Source organism: Podarcis cretensis (assembly GCF_951804945.1).
Source record: "Podarcis cretensis genome assembly, chromosome: 1".
Classification (NCBI taxonomy): domain Eukaryota; kingdom Metazoa; phylum Chordata; class Lepidosauria; order Squamata; family Lacertidae; genus Podarcis; species Podarcis cretensis.
The window spans coordinates 37,978,686-38,000,014 of record NC_137170.1 but is presented as its reverse complement, the minus strand read 5'-3'; the positions used below and the strand labels follow the sequence as shown (position 1 = coordinate 38,000,014).

General features: G+C 45.9%; 1 protein-coding gene across 6 annotated transcripts in view; it reads left to right on the top strand.

Moving 5' to 3' along the window:
* Positions 1 to 21,329, top strand: part of FOXG1 (forkhead box G1) — a 51,717-nt gene that overhangs the window by 3,664 nt on the left and 26,724 nt on the right. The window contains exons 1-3 of one of the 6 annotated variants that reach the window (XR_013833380.1): positions 3,445 to 3,780; positions 4,129 to 4,368; positions 18,089 to 18,335. The exons of 1 other annotated variant lie outside the window; for it this stretch is intronic. The gene's annotated coding sequence lies outside the window, so the exon portion shown is untranslated. Of the gene's footprint in view, positions 1 to 1,548; positions 2,555 to 3,444; positions 3,781 to 4,128; positions 4,369 to 18,088; positions 18,336 to 21,329 lie in introns of those variants that run through there. 4 more of the 6 variants (XR_013833379.1, XR_013833377.1, XM_079954950.1 and 1 more) reach the window with 4 other exon arrangements.

The following is a 21,329-nucleotide window of genomic DNA, read 5'->3' as shown; positions in this document are numbered from 1 at the left end:
GAAGGAATCGCTGGAAGAAATGAAGGGTAGGGAAGAAATACAGCAATGATGTCATGGGTTCTGAGGTGATGTGCAGAATTTGCCCTTTGACGAAGTGCACTGCACTGGAATATATATATATATATATTTGACGTAAGGAGCTTAAGTTTTCTTACTGCCTGGCCGTTCCGTTTGCTTTTCGCTTTGGGCTGAAGGGGTGGCGCGGCAGCGAGGGCTGGGTTTTTTTTGTGTGTGTGTGTTTTTTAAGGCATCCGGTTTGGGGAAGAATTTCGGGAGAAGGAGGGCAGCGATTCTTGCCAATTGCTTCAGAAAACCCGGTGCAGAGGGTTTCTCGGCTAATTGGATCCCGCAGCGAGTCCTTAGAGGACAAGTTGTTCATTTGTTACAATTGTGTAGTCGGCAAGGGGTTCGGCAGTAATGCAATAAGCCGGCTCCCTGCTCACAATGGGGGGATGAAAAATAATCTCTTTGCTGGAGATGCTATCGCCAAACGCTTTAAAGAGGATCTCTCTCTCTCTGTTTCTCAAAAAGGAGTTTTCCTCCCCCCCAGAAGGAAAAAGGAGAGAGAGAGAGGAACCAGGGGATACTTTAGGCGACGATAGGAGAAAATGTTGATATTGCTGGGAAACAAGGGGGAGGTAGGGGGTTGCTGAAGAGTTGATGTTCTTCACGAAGGAAATAGGGATGGAGTGATTAAGGAGTAGAATTAGGGGTGTATGGGAAACCTAGCCACCCCCAAGTTCTCCTAACTCTGTAAAGAAAGTGACTTGGCTGGGGTGGAAATCGCAAAGGACGCTCTCTTGACGTGCCTGACTCCAGCCTCGGGTTATGGGGAATCGTTTGCAAAGACGGAAATCACAGAAATGTTGGGCGACAATTAAAAAGGTTTAAAAAAAGAGAGGGGGAGTTGGGGGGGAGTTGCAGGAACAGGTTATTCTGAAGACTTCCGGTAATAATAATAATAATAATAATAATAATAATAATAATAATCTGTGCCGATTCCAACATGGAGTCTGTACCCTTTGCCAAAGCCGAGCAAACGAGGAGAGGCGTCTGGTGGTGCAGCTGACAAAGGGGCCGATGTATTATTTAACACTTGCCATGGGTTGCATATTGTGGGGAATCCAGCAGCAGGAATTAAACCTGCTATTTGCAGTGGCACTGGCAAAACAAAAAAACAAAAAAGACGGGCGGGGGAGGAATCCAAACTCTGACCCGATCCTGCATTGGAAGTGTGTAGCAGTGGGGACAGCAGGGGGCTTGGTGATGGCATATGGTAGGTTCCAGATTTGCAAGCCTAATAGAAGGTATAGGGGTTCCCCACACCCCCTCCATAAGTCTTAACTAGCTAAACTTGATGCATGGTCATTCCTGAAGAAAAAGAGGTTGTGTGTGTCTCGCTGTGTGTGAAAGTGTGTGTCTGCGTAAGTTCCCCCTCGAAGGTGTAAACAGGCACTTGGCGTTTGCAACTCCGGGTTTCTGTCACGGGCTGGTTGCACCTTGAGGCGCTCAGGTGATTCCTCCTCACTTTTTTTTTTTTTACTCCAGGTGGAGGAAGGGAGGGTCACGGCAGAAGAGAAGAGGCGTCTCCTCTGATCTGCCAACTCCCGAGATTGCCTTTTGTTTTGATTACGGGGTTGTAGACCGCTTCGGGTGCCATCGCGAGACCTAGGGTGTGTGTATGTGTGCGTGCTGTATATAAATCGGAAAGAGAGCAATGCAGAGAAATAGCTTTCCTGGAGTTCTATCATCCAGGCGTGCATTTATTTACTTTTACCTGGAAAGGCGGCGCTTCTTTTTGTTCTGTTTTCCCGGATCAATCGCTACAATGACCATTCAGGTCCTCCTGTACATATGTTAGCGTGTATCCCAAAGCCATCAATAGTCTGTCCCTCAACTTTTCATTTCATTTACTTCTGTCTCTCAGCAGATAGGCCACACCATTTTGCTTTCTCATGCACTTCTCCTGGTTTGCCAAGGAACTGAATGCTTGATAGTCACCACTTCAAGGTCTGGACATTACTTCCTTAAAGTTTTCACTTGTGAAATCCTGACGGATTGATTACTATCACTCCATCTTCCTGTCCGAATAATAATAATAATAATAATAATAATAATAATAATAATAATAGATATCCAAGAAAGTCATACTTAGAGTAGACCCACTGAAATCAACCGACTTAAGTTACATTGAGTATAGCTAACGTTGGATATCACCCAGTGATAATATCCTGGCGCTCTAGGCAACTTTTAAATTTAGCGTTTCTATATCCTTCAAGGCATGTTGGTGGAAAATACACTTTTTTTTCACCCCAGTTGTATGTTTGGGTTTTTTTAAAATTAAAAAAAAAATTATTCGTCGGTGGTTCTTTGGTTTAAATTTTGGGACTGTTTAAACTCTGAAAGGGAACGAGGGGTGGGAACAAATACGCCAGCCTATAAAGGAAATATTGGATCGTAAAAGAACTCAGTAACAATACATTCCACGGATATATTTAATTTATTGGAAGCCGCCCAGAGTGGCTGGGGTAACCCAGTCAGATGGGCGGCATATTATTATTATTATTATTATTATTATTATTATTAAGTCAAACGCCGTTCATACCTAAAATTTTCCCTAGAAAGTTCTTTTAAGGACATTTTTACTTGCGGAGAAGTTGGCACCGAAAACAGAGAGGCTCTCTTCTCGCTATCAAAATAATCATAATAAAACATTAGGCTTGGCCTGTCAGAAAGAGATCTGATTTGGCCCTAGAGAAAGAAGGGTGCCGGAGAGCGGCGTTCTGAGGCCTTGGGACTCAGGCAAGCACGCTTTTCCTGGGGCTGAGAGCATCGCACCATCTGCATCAAACACGGTGGAGCTCAAAGCTGTCCATGAGAGATTGATATAGATTTTCGAGGAACCCTCCCATTTTGTTTTAGTCTGAGAATCTGTGCTCTTGTTCAACCTTTATGGGATTGTAATTGCCGAAATTGACCTTCAGATGCCCCCTTTCCTCCTCCCTCCTTTTTTTTTTTTTTTGTTAATAGTGAGCTTCGGTAACTTTAATCCACTCCTTTGTCAAACAGAACTCACCTGGCGTTTACACTGGAGCTATCTGAGTAGGGAGGAAGTTTAGGACAGGAAATTCCACGCTATGTCACACCAGCCCTGTCGTTTGCGCCAGGACAGGAATATAACTAGGATTCCCTTTTCTTTCCCTTCATTTTTTCTAAAATGATGAACTTCTCATATTCGTGGATCTATTTGCATGTGAATAAAGGCATTCCCCCCGCTGTATATTTCTGCAGTGGCTCCTGGGGTAGGTTCCCGTGCCTTAAGCTCAGCTCCTCTAGACTGGAGGCTGTGATGTCCTCGTATGGTGAAGGCGACTTGGTGCGGAAGCCATGGAAGATCCAGCGAGATGTTCTCCAGCCAGAGGCCCGTTCGGTTCAGGTGGTGGTGGTGGTTATAGGGGTGGGGAAGAGGGTCTAGTGCAGGAGGCCTCTGCGGTGGGATCCCAGCGTCAAAAAAAGTGGCGGAGCTCTTGGGTTAGCCAGAGGTGAAGGTGAAGATCATTAGAGGGTGTTTTTTTAGGGTTGGCTGGCTGTGGCTCTTTTGGCTGGCTTTGGGTGATCGTGCCCAGAGGGCGGAGTTGCTGCGATTTCCTACCTCTCAGCGGAGAACCTGCCCTCTCGACTCCACGGCAGAAGGACGGGACCTTCTGGGAAGGAAAACAGCTGGACGAAGGATCTCAGCGAGCCATCCTGGCAGCAGTAGCAGCAGCAAGCAGCAGCAGGGTAGGTGAAGTTCAAGCCAGCCAGCCCCCATCCCGCCTTCTCCCTAAGGGGGGTGAGGGGTTCAGGAGAAGAGAGATGGGAAAGCTTGGGTCTATATCCATTCTTCGGCCTTCACCCGGGAAAAATAAATAAATCAAATATTATGAATTCTCTCTCCCTATCTACCTCCATTTCGATCTGTAAATTTGGACGGGCCAAGAATTGGATCGTCTTTTCTACACCGCACAATCCCCCACAATAGCAACCCCCCCCTCTCTATTCGTTCTTCTTCAGTTTTATTTATTTGTTATTTTAAGAGTCATGACCTGGGTAAAATGTATTCTGCTTTCTTCCATTGAAACACTGTAGACCTTTGACAACTGGCGAGGAGAAGGAAGACTTTGCCTGCTTTTCAAAGGGGGAGACTCGAGCGACAAAGAGCCAAGGTGACGAAAAGCCAAGACGATTGCGCCGCTGAGAGGGCCTTTGTTTGCCTTTTGAAGCGGGTGGGAAGAATTACCTGCGGCGGAAAGGAAGAAGGAGCCCAAGGAATCCGACCTGCTTGGTCGCCGCCGCCGCCGCCTTCTTCCTTCGGCCCTTTTCGAACTGGTGAGTGCACCTTTGCTCTCTTCTAAACTTCACCGAGCGCTGTTTACATTTCTTTTGGGGTTGCTGCTTGTTTTAATTGCCAGTTTCTCTTTCTTTCATTCATTTGTCTAAACACAGATTCACGATTTAGAAAGAGAAGGGTTTTTTTAAAAGGAGTTTTTTTTGCAATTTCTGTCTCCCCCCCCCCACCTTTTTGCTTTAATTTTAATGCGATACCGTGTTCAGGTGTCACATGTGCCTAAATAATTGTGGGTTTCCTAAATACATATGGATAGGACCCAGCCAAACTTAAGAACCCTTTAAGGCCCATTGATCGCTCCAGCATGAATGCTTCCGCCTCCCATTGAAAACAATAAGATATTAAGTTCCTACATGTGGTTTGAAAGCGCCTGTGGTCTCTCTCTCTCTCTCTCTTTCTCTCTCTCTGTATATATACATCTGTGTGTATCTATCTATGCAGATAATTTTTTAAAAATTATTTTAATGAGGTTTTCTCAAGACAGCTTCCTTATCTGCACCGCTTTCATAATGCAAAACGCTTTACTATCAGTGCAATCCTATGTAGATTAACTCATAAATAAATTGAACTACATCAGTCGCCCTCTTTAGGAAGCGTGCTCAGAATTGTCCAGTGGCTCCCTATTTCATATTTAAGAAAAAGAAAAAGTGTCGCCAGCAACATTTAAGAAAGGAAAAGCGATTAATGTAAAGGTTGAAAAAAATAATAATAAGGAAAGGGATTATTATTCCTGGATATTGTACTGAGATGAGAAATTAACTTGAGTACTACAAGATAAACTTTTGAAACGGCTCTGGTGTCAAATTTCGGCGTGCTCCTCTTTAAGTGCTTCCATGCAGTTTCAGGACTTATTTGTGCTCGAAACTTTTCAGTCTTCCACACGAGCCCAATCCAGCCAAAGTGAAGCATCCCGAAATCGTTTGGCTGTGGGTTCGGGAGACTCGTTCGCGTGCTTTCAATTCTTTCCCGAGCGAAATCACTGAGCTTTAAGCTTAATTTTAGCTGGATCGCGCGGCCCATATTTCTTTGAAGGAGACCCTCATAAGTCGATGGAGTGAACGTCCAGTAAAGGCTGCCACTCCAAGTCTTGTGTATTTAACTCCTAGGGACAGATATGAGACTTCTGTGTCGCTCGTACTGGAAGGAACGAAGGGACGCTTGAGACGCAGTTTTCCTACGCATGCTTATTTGAGAACAGGATCCATTTAGGAATGGGCCTAAGTCTGAAATCTTACGCACACTTTCCTGGGCGTAAGTTCCGCTAGACATGATGGAGATTTCAAGCTTCCATGTTAAAGAATTGCAGTGGGCGAGATATCTGTATTTGCCTACATTTCGTTCAGTGAGGTTGACTCCCACATAAATTGGTACAACATTGCAGCCTTAACTGGGTGTGGATCGTGAAATCCACTTAACTTTTGATCCCCTCCCAGGTTTTATCTTTTTTAAAATAATGATGTGATGCGTCTATGCTGGACTGTTATGTTCAGTGCTGGCTTTTGGGGGGAGGGTTTTTCTTTTCTTTTTAAATCTTCTTAATGGTTAAAGTTGACCCGCTGGGAGGGGGGAACAGAAGAACAATGCAGCGTGCGCCACACTGTAAATTATCTTTCCCCCCTAATTCCCCTGTTCCTGTAATTTGTAATCTCAAGAAAATAATTAATTGTTAATACACCAATTTGAGTTACCCAAACGCAGGGAAGACAAAAACACCTGCTGAACGCAATCAGAGCCAACGGTAATGAAGTACTGAGAGGTTTATCTCCCCTTGCAGGAAATGGAAAGAGGGTGAAGTTCATTCTCCCTCCCTCCAAAAGCAATTTATATACAATGAAATTAGTAGTCAGGAGAGAGAATGGATCTACCGGTGACAGTTTTTAAGAAACCTGCCTGTGGGATAAATGGGTCAATTTAGATTTTGAAGCGACTAAGAAAGAAAGAGAGTCTGAAATACTGTTTTGGTTACTTAATTTTTCTCCATGGATACGGCACTGTTTCACCTTCCGCCTCTGTCGTGCAATGCTTGCTTACAGCTGATTGACAGAAATAGTCCCTAAGTTTAGGGAGATGAACTGGAGGTTGCTCTGGTTTGAGGAACGCGTGGAATGTGGGCATATGGGCAACGTTAAGGTTTATTAAGTGTGTTTATGCAATAGGATTTGTGCCTCTGCTGTTCTTTAAACTGCAGGGCGAGGGCGCTCTTGCCAAGCGCAAGAAACCAAGAGCTCAGTGTTCCCTCCTCTGGCACACATGTTCGAATTTCAGGTGCCTAGAAAATTTGACTGCCATATAGATACATAAGCTTCACCTTCAGTGTGTGTGAGTGCATGGGTGGGTGGGTGGGTGGATAGATAGATAGATAGATAGAAAGATAGAGACACTGATTCGGATCTCTCAGTGTTACTCTTCTAGTGGTAAATTTAAAAATTCTTTCCTCCCTTGTCATTACTGCAAAGGGGAATCTAATTCAGGCCATCTGCCCCGGCTCCAGGCTCTATAGCTTATGGTGTGGAAGGAAAGAACATTAAAGCCCATGGAAATCTCTTCCCCCACCCGACTGTACTGAAGCCAAGAGCTGGAGAGATTCACCTCTCACCTTCAATTGACAGTCTTGCCTACATGCTATACTTTTAAAACACATTCGAAGCACCTTTCCCCCTCAAAGAATTCTGGGCACTGTAGTTTCTTGAAGGTTGTCGGGAACTGTAAGTCTGTGAGAGGGGAGCTACAGTTCCCAGGATTCTCCGAGGGCAAGGACGTGCTTCAGATGTGCCTTAAAGGTACAGTGTCGGTGTCGCTGAGCTCAGGCGCGACACTTCGTGGCAAACCACCATCGGGCACGTCGACAGCAGCGGACAGAGGCTCTTACACTGAGAAGCACCGGCATCTAAGCAAGCCCGGTACCCTGCTACTGTCGCCGCCGCCGCCGCCGCTTGTTGATGCTGTTTTTGTTTATCCCCAACCACTTCGGCTTCACCGCGGATCACCCTGTAAGACAGTTTGGGCCTCTGTGCCCTCGCACAGCAAAGGCGATCTAAAGCTTTGTGGGAGGTTTGTGTGGAGTTTCCATGACAACAACGTGAGAACAGGTTACACAAACTCAGCCGCCGCCGCCGCCACCACCTTCCGGTGGGGAGCAAAGAGCAACCAACCAGAGGCGGGGAGGGAAAGCAATAATGAGAATTAAAAAAAAAAAAAAAAAGTTACTGTAATTTATCGCACGGTGCAAATCAATTCACATCCCCTAATTTTAGTTTAAGCTGCTTTCCAAAGCACCGATCACCACTAGTAACCTATTTGCAAATATTATGGGAGAAGATTGCCTCCCTATATATATATATATATCGAGAGAGAGAGAGCGGTAGTTTTCTGGACGTGTTCAAATAAGGCACATTTCTACCACAGCTCTTAGATGCGTTTCTCGATTGTCTCGAATCTGGTTTTTAATTGGCATTCCACCCCAGTGTGGAACAGATTTCCTTGGAAGGAAATCTCAATAAACGAGTTTCTTTCAGTTGCAAGCCATGGGCACCACCAGGCCAAAGTTAACTTTTTTTTTTTTTTTAAAGTCCACTTTATTTCAGAGGGAGTTGGGATCGCTTCCTTAACTTGCTTAACTTTCTGCGGATCCTTCCGATGACTTGGGCATGAGTCAAACTGACCTTAGTTGGCTTTCATTCAGACGTTTAAAGATGGCGGTGTATGAGGATTTAAAAGTTTTATGCTCTTTGCTTTATCTTCATATATATTATGTAGGCTACAGAAAGCCACGAGTTAAACGCCAAAAAGCATTTTCTATATTATTCTGTTATGCCAGATCTGAGAACCATCTCAGGTTGACCCATATGATTCTAGCCAACCTAAGCTGACTCCTTGAAGCCAAGGGGGATTTTGGTCGGCGCGAAGAAGGAAGCAGGCGGGCCTGTGGGGCGCGCACACGTGTGGGAGAAGGGCCCGTCTTCTCCCAACCTCGTGGGAAGCGCTTGAATGTTTCGGATCTGTTCTTGGTAGAAATCTCGATCTCTCTCAGTTTTTTGCGAAATAGGATTTCAGTGTTGTTGTTGTTTTAAAAATAGATTAGTTCAGATACTTTCGAGGTTCTCGAGCTTCCCTTATAATCTCAAGAGGTAGGCAGAGGGGAAGGAGGGTTATACTTCTGACTTTCTTTGAGAAGTCACTTTCCCTTCTCAGGGTTGATCGAGCAGAAATAATTTCAGATTGTTGGATTGAGCATATGGGATGGGAGAGTGGCGTGCAGGGCTAGGGGAGAGGAGGAGGGTCACAGTCCGAGAGAACCCTTCAGAAATCACTAAGGTTTTCAGACAGGCAGTATAAGAAGCAACGAGAGGGGAATGTACTTATTTATATGGGTGTTGTTTCTTTTGAAAAATCGCAGCTCTATATGATGAAAGAGTTTTGCATTCCACAAGAGGCTGCGATAATCTTGTTTAACGTGGGTGAGGGTGGGAACCACGATAAAGGCCCCTAAATGTTCTTTTGGGAAAGAGAGAAAATGTATATATATACTAGAAGAGAATTTCTTCTCCTTTTGGCATCCTTAGGCTCAATATATCTAAAAACGTGGGGGCAGCGAGGATTTGTATGAGAATTATAAGGAAGCGAGTTTCCTGCAAGGTTGGTGTCCATTTCAAGAAGCTATCACCCGATTCCAATGTTTACATTTTAAAGAGAGAGCGAGAGAGTGACAGACAGAAAGGAAGAAACCGTGTTATTAAGGCTGATGTTTCTTCCAAGATGCATTTTTTTCGCCGTCGTGTTGGAAATAAAAATACTCCCCATTTGTTTTACTACTGTAAAAGTTTTGCAATTGGGAGTGGTGGGTGGTGGCAATAAAACTAAACCCACACTCCCACGGCGGGCGTTTTCCCTCTTCTAATAGAAGAAAATTCCATCCAGGATAAAATGGAAGCATTTAAATTATTTTATTTTTCGCTGATTAAAATCCGTGGCTTTCAAATCCTAATAATTACCTACAGAGTAGTGCGGAGTCTTGGTTGGCAGGAAGAGGGGGGTGGGATCGATTGTGTCCCCATCAATAGAGCAAGCGCTGGCTACTTTGCTATCGATTGGTGTGTTTATTTGCGCCCGGTTTTTAAGTATTTATGTACAGATTTTCGGTCTTCTTTTCTTTTTTCTTTTGCCTTGATCTTATCTTAGCGGCTTGGTGCTGAGCAAAAGGCGGAAGGGATGCAGGCTAGGAAGAGTCCTTCTTAACAGCGCACCTGATTGTGGATTATTATATATCTAACAATCAACTCATACATGTCTCTTCACGTTGCAATAAATTAAGAAATCGTTTAGATTTCGCGTTTTTGCTCTCCGTTTTCTTTATATTATAATAATATACTTTATGTTGCGAAAAGTTTGAAAACTTTGAGAAATAATGCATATATATATATATATATATATATACATACATACACATTTTCTCTCTCTCTCTCTCTCTCTCTCACACACACACACACGAGAGAAAGAGTGAGAGCGGGAGATATTACATAGGAGAATCGAGTAGTACCCTTAGTAAACACACATAATACCAGAGGTTGGTTGGAAGGGATTTCAGCCCAGCGCTTCCTGAACAGCAGTAGCTCAAATTTCCGTCCTGCAGCCCGAATTTTAACTGGGCTCGGAATCTGACTGCGCGTTTGTTCCTTATAAAATCCCTCTCAGCGCTCCCTCCCGAAGGTTTCCAAAAGCTTTGGCCAGCAAGAACCTTTCGGAAATGCATGATTCTCTATAGTAGCACCGCACCGCGGATTCGTTTCATTTCCGCTGGTTTGAGTAAATGAGCGTCAGGATAGCGGCCTTAGGGCGATCTGCCTTTCTTAATTGAAACCACAATATTCTATCTCACTGTGACGGGCGATATGTGACCTGTCCCTGCTAAACCACGAAGGTGAAAGGACACATTTGGCCAGAATTATAAACTCCTCTGGGCTTTTGAGAATCGTTGGAAGCGCTTTTGTATGAAGTTCGTCCGTTAAAACCCCCGAACCCTTCATTAGCAGGCCGGCCATCCCAATCCTACTCTCACCGATCTAGAAGTGTGATGAGTCTTGCAGGCACCTTAAAATTTATTATGCCACAATAAATTGGTGAAGTTTTGAAGGCTGCCGGCAAGATTCTTTGCAGTTTTGGCTGCAACTGATTAGTGGGGCAACTTTTCTGGTTGTTGAGTTTTCTGCCCATGTGCCACAATTGAGAGGAAATTCTGACTTTCTAAAATCAAGATTGCTTTCTTCATAAATTCTCATTCGTCCATTTTTTTTGGGGGGGGGGGAGCGGAGTCTAGCCCCCGCTTCAGATAAAATTCCTGTAGAATAGAAATGCCGGTTGACCGGTGCATTTATTTATTTACCCTAGGAATCCCCTCCTCATTTTTCTCCTTCAGCCTCTCCAACCCAACTGTTGGAAAATAGAGTCATTCCGGGCCGTTTGTTTATGATCCTGCCGAGCTGTCAAAAGCTATCTTTAAAAGGTACTGTTTGTCCGTAGGTCAGTTCTGTTGGAGCCACTGGGGCAGATTTCCAAGAAATCCCAAACAACGGCATTTTGAGGTTAAACCCCACTGACATCCATGTGCCTTACTTCCGAGTAAACCGCGTCAGCATTGGCCTGCGGATTTATTTGGCATCAGAGAGCTAGACACCCGATCCTAAAACATTTACCTGGGAAGTTATTCCCTTGTTTTTGAATGCAACTTTGAGAGTCTAATGAGTTAAGGATCATTTTCCCCTGGTCTCACGTTAAGCCTGTGAACTCTGCACTTCAGTTTCTTGGAAGGAACCTGTGGATCTTACTTCCAGATAAACTGCGTTTAGGACTGAGGTGTCAGAAATATTATTATAGTTATTGTTGTTATTAGAACATTCGTTCTTTTACAAGTTGTAGAAGCTAGATACCAGCGCACCAGGCGCAGATTTGAGGACGGTCTATGCTTGGATCCTATGGCGCTAAGTCTTTCCTGTGAATGAACTAGAAAACACTCGACAGGTCGTGAATAATCGTTTTAATGAGTGTGTAAAGCGTGCGACGGGGTGCACGGAGCTGTCGGGTTAAACAAACAACTTGTACCCTGACGAAATCCGATTGTTAAAGTGCAAAGTGGTGTCAGTCCAATTTTCATCCTAGCCCTAAAAACCACAGATCTAACTCGCGGGAGTCCAAATTTTCCCCATTAAAGAAAAATAACAATATTTTCCGAGCGTAAGTGTGATCTTCTTGAACGTTACTGAAGACCAAAAAAAGCATCAGTTGCAAGCCAAACAGGTATCTTAAGTATTTTTTAATGGGTTTCCTCCTCTTAGGGTGTGGATCCTGAACACATTTTGTTGGAAGAAAGTGCTATTAATTTTATGGACACTAACTCCCCACCAAATGTAAATGTGTTTGAAATCGAGGTGGAAGGGTTTTTTTTTAATACCCGAAGCCTTATCTTAAACAGATTTACGTGGAATACAAACATCATTGAAAGTAAGTTTCACTGAAATAATTAGAGCTAGGATGCGTAAATGTGTTGACTTGTTTTTTTAATACGTTCATGCTATATTCTAAAGCACAGACTCAGTGTTCCCCAAAGCGCTTGTTTGTAATCCGTTAGCCACTTTCCTGGGAGTAAGGCCCATTGGACTCAACGGGACTTACTTCTGAGTAGACACTTCCAGTATTCCTCTGTCAGGCTGCTTCTTTACATAGGAATGAACTGTAGCTGAACAGGGGGACTCCCTTTTGAATATATAGGAATGGTGTTGTCCTGTGTAAGTAAAGCCATTTTGGAAATAGTTGTCTGTATTTTCACACAAAACAGTATGGCGTAATCCGCCTCCCATCTTTTTTTTTTTTTAATGTTAACGAGGGACACCTTAAAGCTCGAGTTCCTATGGATCTCTGTAGCGCCTGCGTGCTTCGTTTTCGTCCCGATCCAAAGTTGCATCGAGTCCCATTTCTCGTGCGCTGCGCATGGAAGGCGCCAGTCAGAAAGACCATTTTCTTCCCAACGAAGAAAATGTGTGCCCACAACACAACTGAAAGAAAATAGAACTTGAAAGGTGTTTAAGGAGATGGCTTGGGAATCAGGCGTTGTCCTTCGATTTCTTCTGATTCCAGAGCTATTTCCTGCTGGCATCGAGCATCTGACGGATACGACACTTCTTACTCGCTGGGAAGAGGCCTGTAATGCATCACGTGAGGCTTTGTAGTAGGTAAAGAAAATAGATGGAGGCCATCCCCCTCCCCGCCACGTATCAAAACAGCCGGATGCAAGTCTAGAAATGGGCTGAAACATGATGGGGGAGGGGAGTAACAATGCTTTCCTAGCATGCAGTTCCAAGCAGGTCTTCTCAGAAGTAAGTACCATTGATTTCAATGGCACTTACGTCCATTAATACAATTCAGGGTGGGAAAGAAACGGCCTCTGATCCCAAAGTTGCCGTTATTCCATTTCTTCTGTGTACGGGGTGTGCGAGGCGAGGTAGTGAGCCCACCTCCGCACCAAGCCTTCTGCAAAACACCAAGACACCAATGAAATCGGCAGCAGCCGCATCCACAATAAGGTTAAGAATCCGGCTCAGGAGCGCGCACTGAAGTCTCATAGAAACAAATTGGGGCATGATTCCAGCATGGTAGTTTCCAGAGTGTTGCTAGCAGGGGTGCCAACTTGAATGAAATATGGTGGGGGGAGAGGGAAGGTAAGCCCCGCCCAGCATAATAGATCACATGCCATGGTGCACACACACCATTTGAATGGCAATGCCCATAGGTTTTTGTTGGGGGGGCGGGACTTTTGTTGGGGGGGGGCAGATTGGTCAGTTAGTTAAATATTTCTATTGTTTTACTTGATGGAGGGGCAGCTGCCCCTTGTCCCCTCTTGGCTACGCCCATGGCAATGCCCCTCAACTTCGCGGGGGTCCAGTCCCCTCAAATATTTTATTGCGGAGCGGAAGCCTCCACGGCCGCTAGGAGTTGGCTCCTATGGTTGCTAGACCAGGCGGCCTTGAGTTCGAACCGGACCTAAGCCCTGAATCTTTGCACGATCGAAGACCAATCGACATCTTTCGGTCTAAACGGGAAAAAATGGGGAAGACTATGCACGCCCCCCCCCCCGAGTTTCCTTGAAAAGGGCGAGTTAAAATTACAAAAAATAGATAAATCCGTTTGAAGTGGATTTTTTTTCTTTTGGGGGGACAGAGGGGGTGTTTACTGGCTATAGAGAAAATAATTTTAAAGACCCATGCATGGAGGGGGTGGCGGGATGGATGCACCAATGGGACTAATTTCAGAAGTCTCATGGGTTTCAGATTTGAATCTGACGCGCAAGACTATCTGGAACGGGGCCCATATACTTAGACCTGGGTGGACAATACGTGAGCTGCTTACGGAACGGTGCAGGAGGGAACAAATCCTGCACAACTGGATCCCTCCAATTTTCACGCCACCAAGAACTTCCAGAACTCCCAAGTGTCAGCCTAAGGAGATTATCATGGAAGGAAAGAAGCAACGCTCAAAGAGCGACTGTATATTAGGTAGCCGCCTAAGTCGCAAGCAGCTATCCACTTCCCTGTGAATAAGCCCCATTGACCTCAATGGGACTTACTTCTAAATAAACGTGCATGGGATTGCTCTGTAAAGCTGAAAGGTATGCAGGAGGGCCGTGGAGGAGAGAAAGCCACTGCTGGATTCAGCATAGATCCCTAAATCCACACTAGGATGAGCAGTCCTTGGATCCGAGTCTCTCCCTGGATAATGATAATGATGATGATTCAGTGGGGCTTACTTCCAAGTAACGGGGTATAGGATTTCAACCTCAGTATTCTCCAGGTTCGTAATTCTCAAAGGGGCATTAATTTTATTTCACTGCCAGCATTTTGCCTTAGGGTCTACGATTGGGAAAGCAGGTCGTTTGGTGCGCCGGAAAACCAAAGTTGATTCCTGTCTGCTGCTCTCATGAAACGCCTAAACAAACAAACAACAGCCCCCTCGAGGTTTCTGTTTTGTTTTGCCTTCCTCCTTCTCGCAACAATAGCGCGCCTTTCCACTGAGCTCCTATGGATTTCAAGAGAACTTCCCCCCACAGGGGTGCTGGCTGGGCCCCGGCTTCCTAATAGAACAGTGTAAATACTCCAAGATTGCATCTGGATCCCCCTCCCCTCCCTCTCTTCCCTGTTTCCATTTAAGGAAAGGAAGGCAACGCGGGTAACCATCTTTCCTGTTACCATACGCGATTATGACTCTACCTCATCACAAAGGAGTCTGTCTGCGATCCGTTGGTTGCAGTGGCGTAGCGTGGGTTGCCAGCACCCGGGGCAAGGCAAATAATTTGCGCCCCCTAACCCGTGGATTTGCGCCCCCTAACCCTAACCCCCAGATGTTGCGCCCGGTGCGGCGGGCCCCCCTGCACCCCCCCGCTACGCCACTGGTTGGTTGTTGTTTTTTAATGTTTCAGGAAGCTGGGATCTTGTCCCAGCTTAAGTCCATGTTAAAAAATGTTTAAAACCCGAACACCTCTAACGCCCCGAGGAGTTCCTCCAAGAATTGCCCCAGACGTCAATGCTTCACATCTTTAAACGAAAGTACGCCTGGGCTGAACTCGGCGGTCCTCTGATTCGCACGTGAGAGTTGCAATCCCAGCATAGGAGCCAACTCCTAGAGGCCGAGATCCCTTCGCCCTTCCCCCAATAAAATGTTTGAGGGGGCTACGCCCCCCCCCAAGTTTATGGTCATTGCCATTCAAATGGTGTGCTTGCGCCGTATCTTGTGATCGATTATGCGGGGTGGGGTTTTCTTGCCCCCCCCCTCAATATTTTATTCAGGTTGGCACCCCTGTATCCCGTTATCACAACCGTCTAAGTTCAGCTCGTCTAAATGCGTGTTCTGTAACGGGCCAGCAAACCCGCATCTCGGTCCGCAACATCCGCCGGATGTACCGTCTCCGTGCTTTCTTCTGAGGCAAGAGGTTGTGAGGGCGAGGGTCCCTTGGACCCGTGTCTCGGCAAGGATACTGGATACGGCCTCCCCTTCCCGCAAAAATCTTTGTTTTTGTTTTAAAGAAAAAAGAGCAGAAGTTGTGTCCCCGCTATTTTTGGGTTTTCAATGGATAGCCCCCCGCGAAACCCCCGTCTAAAAAAAAGCAAAAAGCGAAGAGGGTGAAAATTGTAGGTGTAACTTCAACGTGGTCCGCTGAAAGCGCCGGGAAACGGAGCTGCGTTGGAGGTGGGAGATTAGCCCGTGGGGCCTTTGAGACACATCTGAGGCACGGCGGTGCTTAAAGGAATGTCCAAATCGGCAGAAGAGTGTAAAACCTCAGAGGTTAAGAACATAAGCTCTTTGCCCCTTGACAACAAAAGCATCAACGTCTCCCTCACCCCACTCCCTCCCTCCCCTCTTTCCTGCAAACACCAAAAAAGACCCCAGAGGCTCGGATCCTTCTTAGCTCTTCGGTATTTAGCCTCTTGACGTAAGTGGGACGGGCAGCAGGATTCAAAACTTGGCTAAAGGAGACCTTTAGAGCGATTCGAGTTGCACTGAAGTCAACTGCGCCTTCGCCGGGCTTGAAATCAGTTCATTCGGTCTAAAGTGGTTGATGGGTAATAGATTCACATAATCATTAGCTTAAAATGTTCCACGGCACGGGACGGCCGATCTGACTGGCTCTCTCTCCATATATATATGTGTGTGTGTGTGTGTGTGTGTGTGTGAGAGAGAGAGAGAGAGAGAGAGAGTGTTGTTCAACACGTGAGAATAAGAGCGCCTCTTTCGAAAGTGTCATTCCCATTTTCCCAAATAATACTTACGGTTGCCATCCTCCTCGAATTTACCTGGGAACAAGCCCCATTGAACTCCGGTGGGACTTTCTTTTGAGTAGATTAGTCTTTTTTTCTTTTTCTTTTTAGCCTTTGCTTTGAATGGGATGAAAAGCGTCCAATGAGTTAAGTGAGGGCGCTTTTAGAAGGGATGCTTCAGAAAGCTTTTAATACGCACCGGGAAATATTCTTCAAGTAGGACTGGAAAAGAATAGGAGGACCATTTGGAAAATGAGTTCCGGTATCAGCCAATGTTTGCTAGTCTGATTCTGTTTCCGAAAAGCGCTGCTTGCGGAACAATCCTATGTATGTCCGCTCAGAAATACCGTAAATTCTGTGGAATTCAACAGGGAGGCCTGAATTCCACAGGTAAATGTGTTTGGGGCTACCGCATCACCTTATAAACTCCCACTCGGAGGCTCGCCAAAGTCCTAACCTGAGCATCTTTGGGGAACATTGTGAGACATATTTGTACTAGTATTCGTTGGTCAGGGCTGCCAGGTAAAGGTGGGCCCATCTCAGTGAACCTGGTGAAATTTTATACTGTTTTCATAAGCGGAAGAGGCAGCAAGAATCATGGCTGAGCCTTCTGAAAATATTTTAAATAATCATAATAATATTCACCAATCTCAGTTTTCAGTATGAACTCTGAAATGGCCAGCATATATTTTCAATTCTAAAAAAGCCTGTGCTTTTTGTTTTTTACAACTTTATTTCTCATTAAAACATTCGGAACATTATCTCGGATTGTAGTTTACAGGTGCACTCAGTGCATTATAGGTACACAAATTGTTGTTTTTGTAAAGTGTCCTCGCAAAGTATTTATTTTTGTTCCCGATACTAGACTTGAATGTGATGTTTTAGTGCGGAATCTTTTGTAAGCCGCTTTGAGGTATTTGTAATAAATAATCACAGCAGTTACCTCATTGGCCAATGTGCATGTCAATTCCAGGAGAGCCTGCCAGGATTGGCCAGTGTTCCCACCTCTTGTGTACCTGGTGACAAATATCTGCTTCCGACTTTATCAGTCGCACCTGTGACACAAGGGACACGTCCATGTCTGAGTCTCAAATCCGTTTTACCTTAAATTGGTCTGTAAACCATATGAAAGCCCCCACCATAGCCACTCAGAGCGGTTTTTAAAACGGCTCTATGCTTCCTTAGCCTACGTTAACACAATTCACACTAGTGAGGCAAAAATAGATTTGAGTGGAAGAACAACCAAATGCACTTTTGTGTCAGGTGTGAAAGCTCCCTTAAAAAGCCCGGGGCTTTCTAAAACCTAGCGAGGACGTTCGCACATGCGCCTGGAAAGGTGCTTGCAGGGTCACGTGGATGCGCTCTTCCAGGAGTTTGCATCCCGTCCCCCCACACTTTAGGATGCCGAGTTAAACTTAGAGCTCTCTTTTCGTTGTGAGTGCTTAAACATCCGCGAGCGATTAAAATCTGTTCTGAGCGCCGCTTATTGAACACCAATTGCCCTGTTAGGTGTGCCCACCCCCAAAGTATTGTTTGCATTTCTTCCGCCTTCCCTTTGGATCTCCATATATTCCGTTTCGCGGTCTCTACTTGGAAATTTATTGACTGATTTCCGGGAAGCGGCTCGTACCTTTCCTTTGTGGTTCATTCCACGATCTGCATCCATATTTCTTTAGAGGAAACAGCGCGTTCAGTAGACTAGAGTAGGCGTGTGCGGCACTTTTGGCCCCTCCAGGAGTTGCGGAACTACAACTCCCATCATCCATGGGTATTAGCCAGTTTTGCAGGGGCTGATGGGAGCTGTAGTTCAGTAACATCTGGCAGATCAAAAGTTCCACCCGCCTGCTCTAGGGAATATTGCGAGGTGCCTGTTATTGGGATATGTCCTCTCTCCTCTTTTCAGGTAACGCGGAGGAAGGAGCGACGATCTTGATGAGCAAAAAGACTGACCAAAGCGGAGGGACGTCAGGAAAAACGGAACGAAAGAAATGTCTTTAGCAGGAGAAGGCAGGAAAAAAAATTATTCCGAAGAGCAGGAAAGGCACCCAACGGCAGAAAGCAACAAACACAACGGACACAGATTTCTCCTGTTAGGAGTAGCCTGGAAGAATCTTGAGAGCGAATATAAAAGAAAACATACAAACAGACAAGTGTTTTCCCTCTTCTTTCGGGCGGAGTTTTTGTTTCTCTCTCTCTTAGCTCCGTCAAGTGTTCAGATGAAAGTCTTAACGGGGACTGATTCCTAGTTTGTTTGTCTATTGTATTTCTATCCCACCTTTTCTCCTGGAAGCTCAAGGCGGCCTGCGCGGTTCCCCACCTCTTCATTTAATCCTCACAACAACCCTGTGGTGTAGGTCGGGCTGAGAGCCCGTGACTGGCTCAAGGCATGGGCGTAGCCAGGGAGGTACGGGAGGCAGCTGCCCCAATAAACCAAGTAAAGAAATGAAAATACTTAACTAACTGAACAACTGTGTGGCAGATATCTCGGTTCTGCTCCCCACAACATAAAGCCTGCTCCCCCATAAATCCTGGCTTTGCCCATGGCCCAAGGTCTCCCAGTGAGCTTCATGGCTAAGTGAGAGACTGGAACTCTGGTCTCCCAGGTCCTAACCCAATACAGTACTCTCCAGTATTTCCCAAACTTGGGTCTCCAGCTGTTCTCGGACTACAATTTCCACCATCCCTGACACTGGTCTTGCTAACTAGGAATGATGGGAGTTGTAGTTCAAAAACAGCTGTTTGGGAAACACTGCAACTACCACAGTACACTGACTCTTTGTCCTCTCCCACTTTTGCCAAATGAGTAAAAGGCAAATAAGGACTGCTGGAAAGCGAGCTAGAGTCATATAACAATGCGAAGGACCCAGAGGCAGGCCTATTATTTTATCCTGACCTGCGTTTGTCTTTCAACCCAGGACCAGCATGCAAGGTCCCACCTCTCCCGTTTTAATCTCGGAACCGCTTTGTAAGTTTAGGCAACGAGGGATGCAATTAAGCGGCTTTTAGACTCTGTGCTTGGGGAGGCCCCCACTTGAGATGGTTAAGGTGTATTACTTCGAAGTAGGCTGTATTCACCCTTTCTGAGAAGCGAGGCCCTGGACATCTGCCCCCAAAGCCCTGTCCCAGTGCACCACAGATCGTGCCTGGTGCAAGAGTCCCTCCAGGAATTTGAAACTTGGTCTTCTCCCGCAAGGTCTGGCTGTCCATACCGATCAGGGGCCCACAATCAGGCCACACTAGGTAGACACACGCTCCAGGAGAGTCCGTAGGTCTCATTGATTTCAGACCCAGTGGCTGAGTGCTGCACTCACGCTCCAGAGCCCCTTGCCCCTCCGCCATCAGTTCGGTCTTGCTTCAGGAAGCTACTTTAGGGGGGCTCAGCTCTGGCGGGGAAGCTCTCAAATGGCGATGTGAGTGGTGTTTCCTCAGGACTCTCCATACTGGTTTTATAAATGCAGGAGGACGCGGTGGGGAAGTCGGAGGTGTAGCCTTCCTGAGATAGTAGAGCGGAGGGCGTCTAACTTCAGGTTGCAGGTGGGATACCAAGTGTTAGTGCTCTCCCACGTGATACTCTCCCTGCAAGGGAATCTTGAGAATAAGGATGGATTAAAACCTTTCTCCACCCTGTGTAAGTAAGATTTGGATACTCGCTCCCTTATATGTGTGTGTGTGTGTGTGTGTGTGTGTGAGAGAGAGAGAGAGAGAGAGAGAGAGTGGCATTGTCCATCTCCTTAAGTGACCTACACATCTCTCAGACACCTCGAGACTTTACCCCCTTCATTCTGCCGCGGGGGAAATCTCAGGTCAACTGAGCCCCCAGCAGCCTCTTTCCTTATCTCCAGAACGGGGTAGTATGGACCACGACCAATGCTTCGCCCAAAGAAAGAGCAAGGACGCCTCCTATTAACTTTCAGTATCAGATAACGAGAAAGAACAGACTAAAAGCCCTGTTGCATCAGGCCAATGGCTCACTTTGTCCAACATCCCGTTCTCACAGTTGCCAGCCTGGAGCCTATGGGAAACCAGCTAGCCGACCTGAGCGCAGCAGTCCTCTGGCCTTGTGAATCCCAGCAACTACATCCAAAGGCATACGGTCTCTGACAGCAGAAGTAAAAGATAGCCCCTGTGGCTACGAGCTATTGACAGACAGAAAAAGAGAGGTGTGGGGGTGGGTTTTGCATTTGCTTCTCAAGGATGCTATTAAGAGAAGCGGGCATCATCTCCGCACGTTTCAGGAGTATTCGGAGCACCCCAAAAATGTCTGGCCATTTATAAGTTGATAAATAGTATAAAAAGAAGTCTTTAAAATTGCATTTTCAACTTCAGCAGATCTCCCATTTAGAAAACTCTCTGTCATCTTTTACCCGCTAGTGAAATGTGCTCTAGACTCTAATGGCATCGGGACTCTTAGGTTAGAGAGGAGTGGTTTAGGGAGAGGTTGTACGGCCATCTGCCATGCATGATTTAGTTGAGATTCCTGTATTGCAGGAAGTTGGACACTAGATGACCCTCGGATTCCCTTCCAACTCTACAATTCTATGATTCCATGATTCCTCTTTCAATGCAATTAATGATTTGGGAACCTGGTGGTGGATTCTCGGAACTGGACACACGAGATGAGGAAAGCAAATCCGCCAGCTCCTGCAGATCTTCGCAGGCAGCTGTTTTGTCCTCTTCTGTTTTCTCTGTTGACCTCACTTTTAAAAATTCCTTTACCTCCCGCTAGGTGTGTGATGTTAAAGTGAAACTGTACTCCCGCAATTCCCTCTCCCCTTTCTCTGGCATCTTAATGCCAAGTGAGGGTCTCATTTAGGCAACGCGTGTCCGTTTCAAATTCTAAGCCTGCAACACAGCATACATGCTTTACCCTTGAGGGGGGGAAATGGGAGCTACTCCTAAGACTTACGTGGACTCTAACATGTCTAGGATTATACTGTGAGATTGCAATTCTGTGCACGCTGGCCTGGGAGTAGGCCCCACTGAATCAAGGGGGACTTCTTTTTAGCCAAACTTGCTAAGCGTTTGGCTAGGGACTATTTACATTTTGCGCAGGGCACACCACCTAATTAGTTAAAGGCAAGGAAACAGACAGGTCGTGTATCCATAGCAATGACCAGAGGATAAATGTCTGCTGGGAGAAGCGC